A 12,723-nucleotide genomic window follows, 5' to 3' on the forward strand; every position below is an offset into this window, starting at 1 on the left:
AATCAAGTATTGTGTATAGATTTGCTATGTTGTGTCCAGTCCTTGGAGAGCAAAGAATCCTCACAAGAGCAAATTGGTTCAGTAGAAAGAATGGGAAACTAGCAATTTTGTAGAATTAGGATTTAAAAGCATAGTGCAATCCTATGTATTTTCAAAGAATAGACACAAATATCAATCTAACTTCAATTAAATTTAATCATTTCTTCATAAAATATACAAATTGGGCCAATTTGGACTGTCAATAATATTTAAAGTGGTATAAATATATGGTAGTCCTCAACTTACACCATTATTGAGCACATTTCTGTTGCTAAGCAAGGCAGTTGTTAAGTGAATCATGCCATTGTATGACCTTTTTTTGCCATGGCTGTTAAATGAATCACTGCAATTGTTAAGTGAATCATGTCATCAATAATCGAATCTGGCTTCTCCCATTGACTTTGCTTGTCAAAAGGCGGTTGGGATGGCCACAAATGATGATCACATGACAGTGCAACCATCATAAATAGATGCCAGTTGCCAAGCACCCAAATTCTGATCATGTGACCATAGGAATGCTGCAATGGTCGTAAGTGTGAGAACTGGTCATGTTTCTTTTTTCAGTGCTATTGTAACTTCGAATGGTCACTAAATGAATGGTTTTAAGTCAAGACCTACCTGTACATTAAATAAGGAAATCTTATTAAAGTTATATACAGTTATATTTTAAGCAAACAGTCTCTTCAAAGTATTACAAAACTGCACAAGAATTATTTTAGCACTGAATTTGCTGACTGTCACTGGAATTTTTCACAGAACAAAGATGCTCTTAACTCTACATAAATCAGTAATCAACAAAGAACTATAGAAAGTATTATACGCCATCAAGCTTTTATTGGTGGAAATATTGGTCTAAAAATTGGAACTTTCTAGATTCTGTTAGCAAAGATGTAATCAAATTGATACATACAAACTTTGATGACAATGCCAAATTTAATAATGCTTTTTTGTCAAATGTTTTTGAAAAAATTAAGAAAATTATGTAATTTTTAAAAATTATGTTGAGACTAAATAGATGCAGATAGAAACAATCTTTGTTAATTTTGAACAGTGAGCAATATAAATTTATTACTTGTTTACTGACCACATTTCATGATATGAAATGATATTTATTAATTTATCCTATTTCCTAATACTTATCAATTGATCCGGGAAAATAAATCGATTAAGTATTTATTGTTAACTATTGAGTTTACTGTTGTAAAACAAAAATACATTTTCATTGTCTCAGGGTTATTTTAAAATATGGGAAATTGCTTTGCTGAAAATTAATAGTAACAAAGCACTCCTTAAAACTTATTAATTGTAAATTTAGTAAAGTTTGTTTGCTATAAAATGTCCTAATAAACTTACCTTCATTTCTAAACAGGTTGTTTTAGGCAAAACGTATGGGTATTTAAAATGTTTGTGTAGAAATATTTGTATATAGATAGACATGTTAAATAGTTAAATTGGTTTTATTTAAAAATGTATTGTTATTGATACTTTCCTTAGTTGTTTTTTAATTTTTCTGGAAAAATAAAGGAAAATATGACAGCAGTAGGCAGCTGTATACTACCTTTCTGTCACTCAAGCACCTTTCTGTAACTTTTAAAATTTTATTCCTTTAAATTTAACAAAGATTTTAACAAGAATGCAATAAAAATCATATGACAAATGTCTGTTTCAGAAAAATAAACATACATCTTTGTAGGATTATGGGTATTTATTTATAAATGTTGGTCCAGATGATTTATTGTATAGTTTCTTGGTTTTTTTCTAGGAAATAAGCTGTGTTATTTTGAAATATAACTTTTAGAAATATGTATGTGAATAAATAAGTAAATGAGAATGTAAAATTTAGTTATTTTTATTGACCTTTACAGATAAAGTCAATAAACATAGAATTAATTCTTAGTATTAAAAGTATTAGTATTAAAATACAAAAGTTGAAAAGAAATGAAATAGCATATAATACTGGTAATTCCCAGACATTTAGTCATACAAAGGAATACTACAGAAGACAATATTCAAATTCCAGTGCAAAGAGCTATGTAAAGCCTACTTGTCAATGGGCAAGGAATATATTTCTCAGGAATATATTTCTAATGTTTGCAGTGAACCTTTCTGAAATATAAATAAATAATTGGCAGCACAGGGTTTATAATAAGAGCAGTTTAATGACAAGAATACCTTAGGTGCAACTCAATACTATTAACATTGCTGCTCTTGTTTAGTTGTGCAATTGTGGTCCTATATTAGGACTGGGTGTCATCTCTTGATTGTATTGTAGCTTAAAAAGAAAGAAAAGTAAACAATATTGCCAACATACCTTAAATTCAGATCTGAACTTATGGGAAGCAGCATAATAAAACCATTACTTTAAAACCATTACCGTATTTTCCGGCGTATAAGATGACTCGGCGTATAAGACGACCCCCAACTTCTAAACCATTTGCATGGTTTAGAAAGTCGTCTTATACGCCAGAAAACATGGTACTTTAAAATCATTACTTTTTAAGAGTTGCAGACTGTTACAGTTGGATTTTTTTCCTGTTATTTCTACGATCAACCCATGACCCACTAGTATAAGAAGTAATGACTCTTTATTATGAGGCTAAAGCACAACTAATATTTTAATAATCTTCAGTAAAATTAAATTGTTATGCATTCTCTTGTACAAACAATGAAGTAGGTAGTTTGGCCTACCTGAGCGGGGGGGGGGGAACTTAGACTCCGTTGGGAAGTTTGCTTACCTGACTAATAGAGCAGGAACCATTAGTGCTCTACTTGTCTTGAGTTTAAACTGGAAATCTTTTCATTGCTGTAATTAAATCAAAATGCTTTTTAAAATTCCTTATCTAATTAAATAATAAAGCAATTTCAGAAATTCAAATATTTATATGTTCAAAAAATAATTCACATGAAATAGTCATTCGTTTATAAACTATGGAGTTACAGTTTTATTTAATAGGGTCAGCTAACTTGGCATATTAGTAATTTATTAAATATTTCCTATAAAAATAAGCTCAAAGTAATTATAAACAAAATAAATTGCAGTATTACTACCAAGTGGAACTATCTTTATAAACAATTAAAAAAAACCTCTAAACCCTAAACTAAGCTTCCAGGTAAATGAAGCAGAGGAACCTGAAAGATGACAAATATGGTTTTACACACACACACACACACACACACACACACACACACACGCATATCCTTAATGATCAAAATAAATATCAGCAGTCAAGACTTGACTTAGCACCCCTTTCTTTTTCTGATGGAGGTTAGTCAGTGTTTTGTTTTTTCCCTGTTAGAATGATAAAAAAGAGCACCATTGGCCTTGAAAGATTTATGCAGTCTTTAAACTTGTGTAAAGGTAGTCAATATTTGAACAATAGATTGTATACCCAACAAATCTGTTTAGGAAATTTAAAACTCTGACTTGAAATGTAATTTAAAGTATCAAGAGCTCTCTAAGTTTTTATATGTATAATTTTATAATTTGAAAAGTAAGGAGATTTTTGGTTAAAATCATTAGAAAACTATTGTGATACCTATATACAGATGAAGTCTGAAAATCAGCAATAAGACTTGTCTTGAGTATAAAGGAAATTGGATGCTTGGCATAAGTAAGACTCCATTTTGCAGTGCTGCCTGTTCTCAGTGTTTTGAGAAGGATAATTTTACACAGCTGAATTTTGAGCAGATATCAAGAATTTGTTTTCTAAAATTTCAATAAGAGTCTTTCTTTTTTATGACAATAAACATTTTGAGAAGTTATATTCTGAACAAAAAAGTTGTGTTAGTCTGTTATCTTAACACTGTACATTTTTACATAATGCAGTAGTTAATAACTGCAAATTCTGGGTGTTTAAAGAATAGGCTACTTTCAGTCTGTAGAAAGCTTGACCTCAGGGGTCACAGAAACTGTTGACTCATTGTTTTTACAGCATACAGTATATACTATTAGCCCTTTGTCACATTCTAAGAATGACATCATCATCACTGCTTTTAGTAGTAGGTATTGTATGAATTAAGAGCTTTTTTTTATTATTATTATTTTTATTAAAAGTTTTATAAATTTTACAAAAAAGAAAAAAGAATACAAAACAAGAGACAACATATGCAAAAAAATAAAACTAAACAATACATATATAAGAAAAAAACCCCATCCCCCACCCCTCCCAAAAAAAAAAAAAAAACCCCTCCCTTCCCCCCCCCCCCCGAGCTTCCCAGAGCAGAATATAGGCTTAAGAAATAAAAATAAAAATTAAATTAAGAACTTTATATTTATATATATAAAAAGATTATCTATAATATATATGAAAATAAAACTTATGAAAAAACTATATAATATTTTTGTATACCCAATCTAAATTGTATAAATTTTATCCATTTATCCCAAACAGCAAAAAAACTTCTCTTGCGTTTGTTGCTTTAAGAAAGCCGAAATCTTTGCCATTTCCGCCAAATGAGCTACTTTAAGAAACCATTCCTGCAATGTAGGCAAAGATTCCTTCTTCCAATATTGTCCTACTAACAGCCTAGCGGCTGTAATCAAATTTAACATCAATACAACCTCCTTTGTATCACAATCTGTAACAATACCTAACAAAAATAATTGCGGAGTAAATTTTACCCTCCTTCTAAAAATTCTCTGGATATTCCACCATACTTTGATCCAAAATGCTTTTATCTCTCTGCATGACCACCAAATATGATAATAGGAAGCCTCCTTATAACCACATCTCCAACATTTGGGTTGCACGTCAGGGTACATATAAGACATTTTTTGTGGATCAAGGTGCCATCTATAAAACATTTTATAAAAATTCTCCCTTAAGTTCTGTGCTTGTGTAAATTTGACATTTCTCACCCAAATATTTTCCCAGGTGTCGAATGAGACTGGCTCACCAAAATTCTGCGCCCATCTAATCATACAGTCTTTAATTAGTTCCGTTTCTGAATCCAATTCAACTAAAACCGCATAAATTCTCTTAATGTGGGTTTGTCTTGAATCCTTCACTTGCTTAATAAGATTTTCATCTTCTCTAAGAAAACCCACCTTACAATCCATCTTCCATCTGTCTAGTAATTGCCTATATTGGAACCAAGAATAAATAAAGTTTTCTTGTGCTAACTCTTCCCGTGATTTTAATTGCCAGTTTTGTCCATCCCATTTAAGTAACTGTCTGTAAGACACCATATCCATTTTAACCCCTCTTTTTATTGCTTCTATCGCATGCCAAGGTATAGCCCATAATGGTACTTTGAAATCACTTTTATAATATTTTCTCCAAATCCTAAGTAAAGAAATTCTTAAGATATGAGATTTAAAAGCCCAGTCCATTTTTTTATTGAATGTTAAATAGGCATGCCACCCATAAAGTAAATCCCATCCCTCTAGATAAAGTATCTCAGAATTTGTCAAATTTACCGAATTAAGAGCTTTTTGTATTAAAGATCAGTTAAACACTATATTTCTAATATAGAGATTATATATATATATATAATCTGATATATATATATATATATAATCTGATATATATATATATATATAATCTGATATATATATATATATATATATATATATATATATATATATATATATATATAATCAGAATATTTCTAGCTTTCCATTTTAAACTGTTATTTATGACTATTCGTATGTAGGGAAAATTGGTAATCAGAAGAGGAGTTGCTGGAAGCCTTTACCCTCCCTCTATGGTGCAGTCTGTTGCACAGATCCAGGCTTCTAGGCATGTTGCCAGAGAGGGCAAAGACTGGAGGATGAGTGCCATTGTCAGCACTTGCCTTCAGAAGGTGGGATTTGAATGGGGAGGGTAGGATCTGGAGCAGAGGGGACTAGATCTTTAGCCTCTTAATGGCTGAGCAACAGCACACCCTAAGCCTCTCCCTAAAACTGTTTACTTGAAGCCCAGGTCTTTTCAAATCTCTTGCTATATAGGGAGAACTCTGCAGTTAAGTGGAGGCAGAATTCAATCCTCAGTATGAAAATTCCTCAACAAATGCATAAATATGGCATACAAAAGTTTGAAAGCAGGAGGGAAAACAATTCCACTTTATAAGATTAATACTTTTAAAGAAGGCTCGGTACCTGCAAAATACATAAATGGTTATCACCAAGGTTTATTTGTATTTCATACAAACATTATGTTAAAAATATTATTTCAGAGTTTTTAAAAAATCCAAAATAGGAAATACTGGTTCTGTGATTATTCATAAGAGCCCAAAGTATAATCCTATATAGACACTCACCTAGTAAAAATTCAGCCAAACTGAAATGGGGATTATGTCTGAATAGGCAGGCATAAGATTGTGCTGCAATTTTGTTTTACTGGCACAGTCTTAATCTGTGCATTTTGAATGAGGCTTGAGTAGATTAATTAGATGCTGAGGTAGAAATAAAACAAATAGCTTTTCAAGTTCTTTAATATCAGATAGTTTTTTTTCTTTGTCTTAAATATTGAGAAAATCTTCCAAAAGCACTCTGGCACTATTATGTGTTTTTTTCTTTTCTCTTCAAATAAGCCGTGGTGAAGTTATCTTATCTAAAGTTCAATTAAATCATTTCAAATAGTGTTGTAAAATGAGAAACAATATTTAGTCAACTCATTTAACTAGTGAAGACAAGCTTCTGTAAAGGACTTAGAATGAACTACTTTCATTCTTTAAGTGGTTTATGTTGTCTGAGAACAACTAAATATATTTAGTTTATATATGTTTATATTACTGCAATAATCATTCTCTTATAGAACAAATATAGAATTCTAGTCAGAAGGAAGTTCCACTAACTTCAGTGGAACTTATCTACAGATGAGATAACATAAGATTAAAAGCTCACTGAAGAGTAAATTGTACATTATGGATGAGGGATAAGAGAAATTGATTTACTATTAAAATATATGTATATAATTTAGCTTGCACTTTTGGGAACATTGATTCTTTACTGAGTTATGATAGAGCCAGTTTCTTTCAGGGAAAAAAAAAACAACTACATTATTACATCTTTAAAATCAGCTTTATTTACAGATTTAAAAACAAACGGAACAGCAAACTTTGATATTGCTGAGACAAAGGAGCCTATCTATATAAGCCTAAAGTTTGATTCTTTAATTTCTCTCCTATTTGTTTGTCTTCTTTAATGTGGTAATAGGTGAAGGGAGATTTTTTTTTAATCTGCTTTTTACTAACAGCCACCCTATCTGGGGTGAAAAAATCTGGATGACTGATAGATGGCAGCAAAGAGACATGGAAAATTCTATCTCTTTACTCCCATAGATTGTTCAACTTAATTTTTTCAGCTCAAATAAAATAGTTATATTATTATGAAATATAACTGTTCAGGGATTTAAATTAATGTAATTTCTGTTCCTTTTTTAAGAAGGTATAGTATTCTCCAAAACAACTGACCATTAATTTCATTTATATATTACCTTTATTATTTTTATAAATAACTTAAGTGGCTAACTTTGTCTTTTGAATACTGTTTTCCCCACAACAATACGTGGGTTGGGCTGAGAGAAAGTCACTGGCCCAAGGTCATCCAGCTGGCTTTCTTGTCTAAGCCAGGACTAGAATTTATAGTCTCCTCGTTTCTAACCTGATGCTTTAACCACTAGACCAAACTGTCTATGTGAATACTGCATGAATATTCTTTAGATTGAAAACAAATAATTGAAAAAAGAATGAATATATGGGTTTATGGGTTCGTCCTATAAGTATTATATATTTGTTAGTTAATTTGTACCTAATTTAATTATTAATAATACCTAGAGTATAAAAATCCTTTTCTCATTTTTAAATGTAATTGGTATCCCATGTCAGTTCAATATATCATTCTTCTATGGATGCTAATAATAAAAATGCTGCAACATCAGAAAAAGGAACATAGTACTGTAATTAAACAATGTAACTGCACAGAGTTTTCATAAAGGCCTAAAATGGAGATCCTAAAAAATATCTTCATTTACATCCAAAAGACAAACCTGTTGTCTTTCTATTCAAGTAATATAATAGTACTTTTTCCTGAAGTAATGGGTTTTCAACTTTATAGGAACCTTTCAAAACAGTATGAGGAAAACTACTGAGCTACCGTATATGAAACCAATGAATGTACCTACATGACAAAATTGGGATCCATTTCTCTGCAAAAAAAGGAAAGTGCAGCAGAATGAGCAAATACTTCTATTGTCACATAATGCTAAGTAAGAAATGAAGTTTAAATTATGGCTTATTAAACAAGCCATGGTGGCCTAGTTTATTTGTGAAATTGGCACCCAGTGTCATTGTTCATATATAGCATGAAATGAATAGACATGCATTACCAATTCTAGAATTTGCTCCAAAGGATGCCAAAATGCACTCTGTGGGTTTTATATTAAAATGTCTATATGCCTGTAGATACATTAAGACGCATGAATAGAAGCACCAACTATTAAAGTAGGCAATAGGTTTTCTATTTTAGAGTACCATGCATCAAGACAAGCTTATTTGCCACTTCTCTGTGTATGTTGGGCTGCACTATACATAATACATATTGGAAAAAGTACCATTCTATGCCAATTTATGGGATAACACTTGCATATATGATTTTATATATACCGTATTTTCTGGCGTATAAGACGATTCGGCGTATAAGATGACCCCCGACTTCGGAGCCTATTTGTATGCCTAGAAAGTCATCTTATATGCCGGAAACTACCATAATTTCCAGCATATAAGACAACTCGGCCTATAAGATGACCCCCAACTTCAGAGCCGATTTGCATGCTTTAGAAAGTCGTCTTATATGCCAGAAAATACGGTATAAATATATCCATCTAATCAAGTAGACTTTAGCTTAGAAAAAAAGCATGCTATAAATTTCTGTTTTGAGACAGAGACAGGACATTTTGATTTTCTTAGTGGAGTGTAATAAAATAACATAGAATCATATTGGTTTCACTGATTCATAAAATTAATTCTGATTTTGTCAACCATACTGATTTTATTGATTATATCAATGTTTATTTAAATTGAAAAAAGTAAACTTTCATTAACTTTTGATAATACTTAAAATATGTTACTTTTTGCTTCTAGGGGATAAAATTAGATTAGTAGAGCTTATTGTCTGATTAGCAGTTTCTTAATTACTTAGTTTTCCAAGTTCTATACATATAGTTTTGGTTCTATACATGTAGCAGAATTACACCCACTTATTTTAAATAGAAATTGCTTTAAAAGCTAAACAAACTTTGCTTTCAAACAAAAATAACAATTGATTATAAACTGAACATGAGTCAATTTGTTCAATTGTGATGTGGCTGCAGAAATGCTGATCTAGGCATTGACTGAAAATAATTTATTTTAAAAGTAAACACAGTGTGATATTATGTCAATAAAGGTTTCCAAATCATATATTTTCATACAGCATTACTCAGACCTCTCCTAAATTATTGTGTACAATTTTGGACACCACACTTAAAATTTAGACACACTGCAAAAAGTTCAGAGAAGGTCAAGGGATTAAAAATTAAGTCCCATAAAGACAGTTTGAAGAAACTGGAAATGTTTACCCTTGAAAAAGAGGGGGCGTGGAGAATACGATAATATCCTTCAAGTTATGAAGGATGTTATGGTGGGGAAAAGCTCTGTATCCTAGAGCATAAAGATAGGAAGAATGGATTTAAGTGAATGTTAGAACAGAAAGTTCCTAATAATGAGGGGATTTGACAGTGAAAACTATTATCTGGATAGAGAGATTGAGGGTAGCTTATGTTTCCTGGATGTATTCAAGCAGAAGCTAGACATCCATCTTCTAATGATGCTTTCATTTAGAAGTTCTACCTTTGATTTGATGTTCCTAATGAACCCCACCCATTTTGTAATTCTTAAAATGAAAACCTAAATCAGAAAGTACATAAAAATGTCCTCCTTAAATTTTGTTTAGCTTAATCCATGATAAATAATCTAACAAGGCATGATTCAAAATATTGTGCATTCTATTTAAGGTTAATGGAAATCCAATATTCAATATGCATTGTATCCCATCCATTTTTCTCTTTCACTTATTACCAAAGAGAGGGATAATGACCAAACAGAAGGCAGAATTCATCAAATATAAATTCTATTAAATTGTTCTAGGTTAAAGTTGACTTTTCCTACCAATGTTATTTTTCCTATTTTTAGAATGTAGGAAATACTGCAGGGAGTTTAATTAACAGCAGAAGAGTTTTGTTTCTTTTTAACTGTGTAACTTTTTAAAACATCTTGTATTCCTTGTTTAGTAGCATCCAAAATAGAAATAATGTAATATATATACTGCACCATAATATACCATTATAAAATGGATAAATTTCTGCAAATGTATGCTGCATCACATTATATTAGCATATACTGAAGATAAATTCTTGCAAAAACAATCTGAATCTAAATGTCATTTAGACCGAGAAGGAGAAAAGGCCTGAAATGGAACTTCCCATTCAAACCTCCAGTAAAATGGCTGTTACTCGAACATGATGATAGCTATTTTCTTCTGGTTAGAAGACATTGGGGTAAAACAGCAGGAATAATATATTGTATGACTGTCAAAAAATAACTTCTAAACAAGGATGCAAAGTTTATTGTCTTAAAAATACCATATTTCTCTATTGACATTCTGTATCAGTTAAGTAACCTAATTCTTAAAATATTGATTTCATTCTCAAGCACAAATCAATTTTCAAGAATCTTTATGTTCATGAAGAATAAAACTTAACAATGTAAGTAAAATTACATCTTAAAATCCACCCCATAAATCATGCTTGTTTTATTATTTATATTTATTAATGTATGAAAAACATTTTCTGATACTAGAAAGGCCCAACTCTGATTATTAAAAGTAGTATTTCAAAAGTAGCAAAAAAATGAACCCAAATGTTTCCCACTATTTAGTTGCTTAAATCTTACATTTAATCAAGAGTATTGAATTAACTAATTAAGTTTTCAGATTCATCCCCTTTTCAAAATATTTTATTAAAAGGAACAAAGGTTGGCTTAATAATGTCATATTTCCTTCAAAAATGTAGTTAATATTCTTCATGGTGTGATCATTTTGCAGAGTGGTAATGATGTTCTAAATAATTACATTATTGCCTGAAAAGGGGTGGTAATATTTAAGTAAGATAAGATGGCTGATTTTTTTCAAAGTGTTATTAAGCATATTACTTTTTTATAAGCTTTGGAAACATAGTCATAGGCCCAAATTTAAGGGCATAGAAAAAAAAAAGTTCTTCTGTAAGATGATGGTTTCAGCTTTTAGGCTGATACTGATATGGATTTTTAGGATGGCATTAAACAATCCAACTTAATAGATAAACAAGTTTCTTTCCACAGAAGTCATTCCAAAAGCTGCAAAGAGCTGGCATCTCTTTGATAAGTGCTTTGTAAAAATGAGATTTCTCAAAATTATAACTCCCATTTGGCTGACATCCAGTAATATGGAAAATAACAGGACCAAGTTATGGATTTCGTCTGAAGCAGGGCAGGAGAAATCTCTTCCTCCTCTCTATCATTCGCACGGAGCTGATATTGAGAAAAGCGTCTGTCCTGAACTTTAGTTAAGGTGATTCACAAATGCGATTTTCTTCTTTCTTAATTCCACATGAAATACTGGCGTTGATTGGGCAACAGAAAACGTAAGTTAAGAATTAATTATAAAACAGCTGTAAAATAAAATGAGAATACCTTCCTCGCCGTTCGCCTTTGTTTTCCATGTGCTGGGACCTCTTGGGCGAAGGCCGCCTTGGGACAGTTGCCTTTGGCGATTCTAGAAGGAAAAGGAGCCGTTCCAGCTGCAGCTTCCCAGACACGCGCAAACGCACACCGCCTTTCCCCCTCCCCCGGCATCTTCCTCGCCGAAGGAAAACTGCAGAGGGACGGCGTTTTTGCCTCGGCGTTTCCGGCCGCTTGGCTGGGACTTCGGCTTTGGTGAGAACCCGCAAATCTCGCCCATCCAGCGCAGCAGGTTGCACCGGCTGCGAGAGACCTTGAGGCGCGGTGGGCGAGGGCGCATCCTAAATCGCTCCTGCTCCTGCCTCGCCTTGCCTGGTTCCGGGAAAGGGGCTGCGAGAGAAGCCCACGCGAACCCCCGGCTGACCAGAAGGGCAAAAAGAAAGAGCGCCGAAGACCGCGAAGGAAGAAGCCAAATCAATACTGTACAATCAGACTGTTAGGGAAGGCGCGGAAATTTAAAAATGTTTGGACAGGAAGAGAAAAGGAAAAGAAACCGTAAAGGGGGAGGGACGCAGATGGGGACGGGGACGGGAAAGGGAGCGCGGGGGGAGCGAAGTAACGGTTCTGAAGCTGCCTCTCCCCTCCCACTCGCGGCTTGGCTCTTAGGCGCGGACCCCGCATGGCCCCAGCCTTGGCTTCGAGCACCGCGGCGGACTGGAACCTCGGACGATTCCCAGCAGGAGAGGCACGGAGCGCCGCGAAGGAAAAGACGCGGCGCAAAGGCCGGGAACAGCTCCGACATTTTGAGCACCTCGCATCGGGGCCACGCTTTTTGCTCCCGGTCCTTAGAAGGAGTGGAGCGGAGGGACTCCCTCTTCGCCCCCAGTTTTGTCCTGGGTCTGGCTAAATAAGAGGTAGCCGGCTCAGGATTCACACGGATTCCCAGGACAGAAAGCCAAATACAGATTTCGACTCCACGGGTGGTGG

The 12,723-nt window shown here is 33.2% G+C and overlaps 1 protein-coding gene across 8 annotated transcripts in view; it reads right to left on the reverse strand.

The window, feature by feature from the left end:
- LOC120297349 overlaps positions 1 to 12,723 on the reverse strand; it is a 41,879-nt gene that overhangs the window by 26,257 nt on the left and 2,899 nt on the right. For 4 of the 8 annotated variants that reach the window (XR_005553770.1, XR_005553771.1, XM_039319894.1 and 1 more), the window contains exons 1-2: positions 11,749 to 12,720; positions 2,775 to 2,842 (exon numbers count right to left, since the gene is read on the reverse strand). The exons of 1 other annotated variant lie outside the window; for it this stretch is intronic. The gene's annotated coding sequence lies outside the window, so the exon portion shown is untranslated. Of the gene's footprint in view, positions 1 to 2,774; positions 2,843 to 11,748; positions 12,721 to 12,723 lie in introns of those variants that run through there. 3 more of the 8 variants (XM_039319896.1, XM_039319895.1, XM_039319898.1) reach the window with 2 other exon arrangements.

This window comes from Crotalus tigris, unplaced genomic scaffold (assembly GCF_016545835.1).
Source record: "Crotalus tigris isolate CLP2741 ecotype Arizona unplaced genomic scaffold, ASM1654583v1 scf7180000023617.9722795, whole genome shotgun sequence".
Classification (NCBI taxonomy): Eukaryota; Metazoa; Chordata; class Lepidosauria; order Squamata; family Viperidae; genus Crotalus; species Crotalus tigris.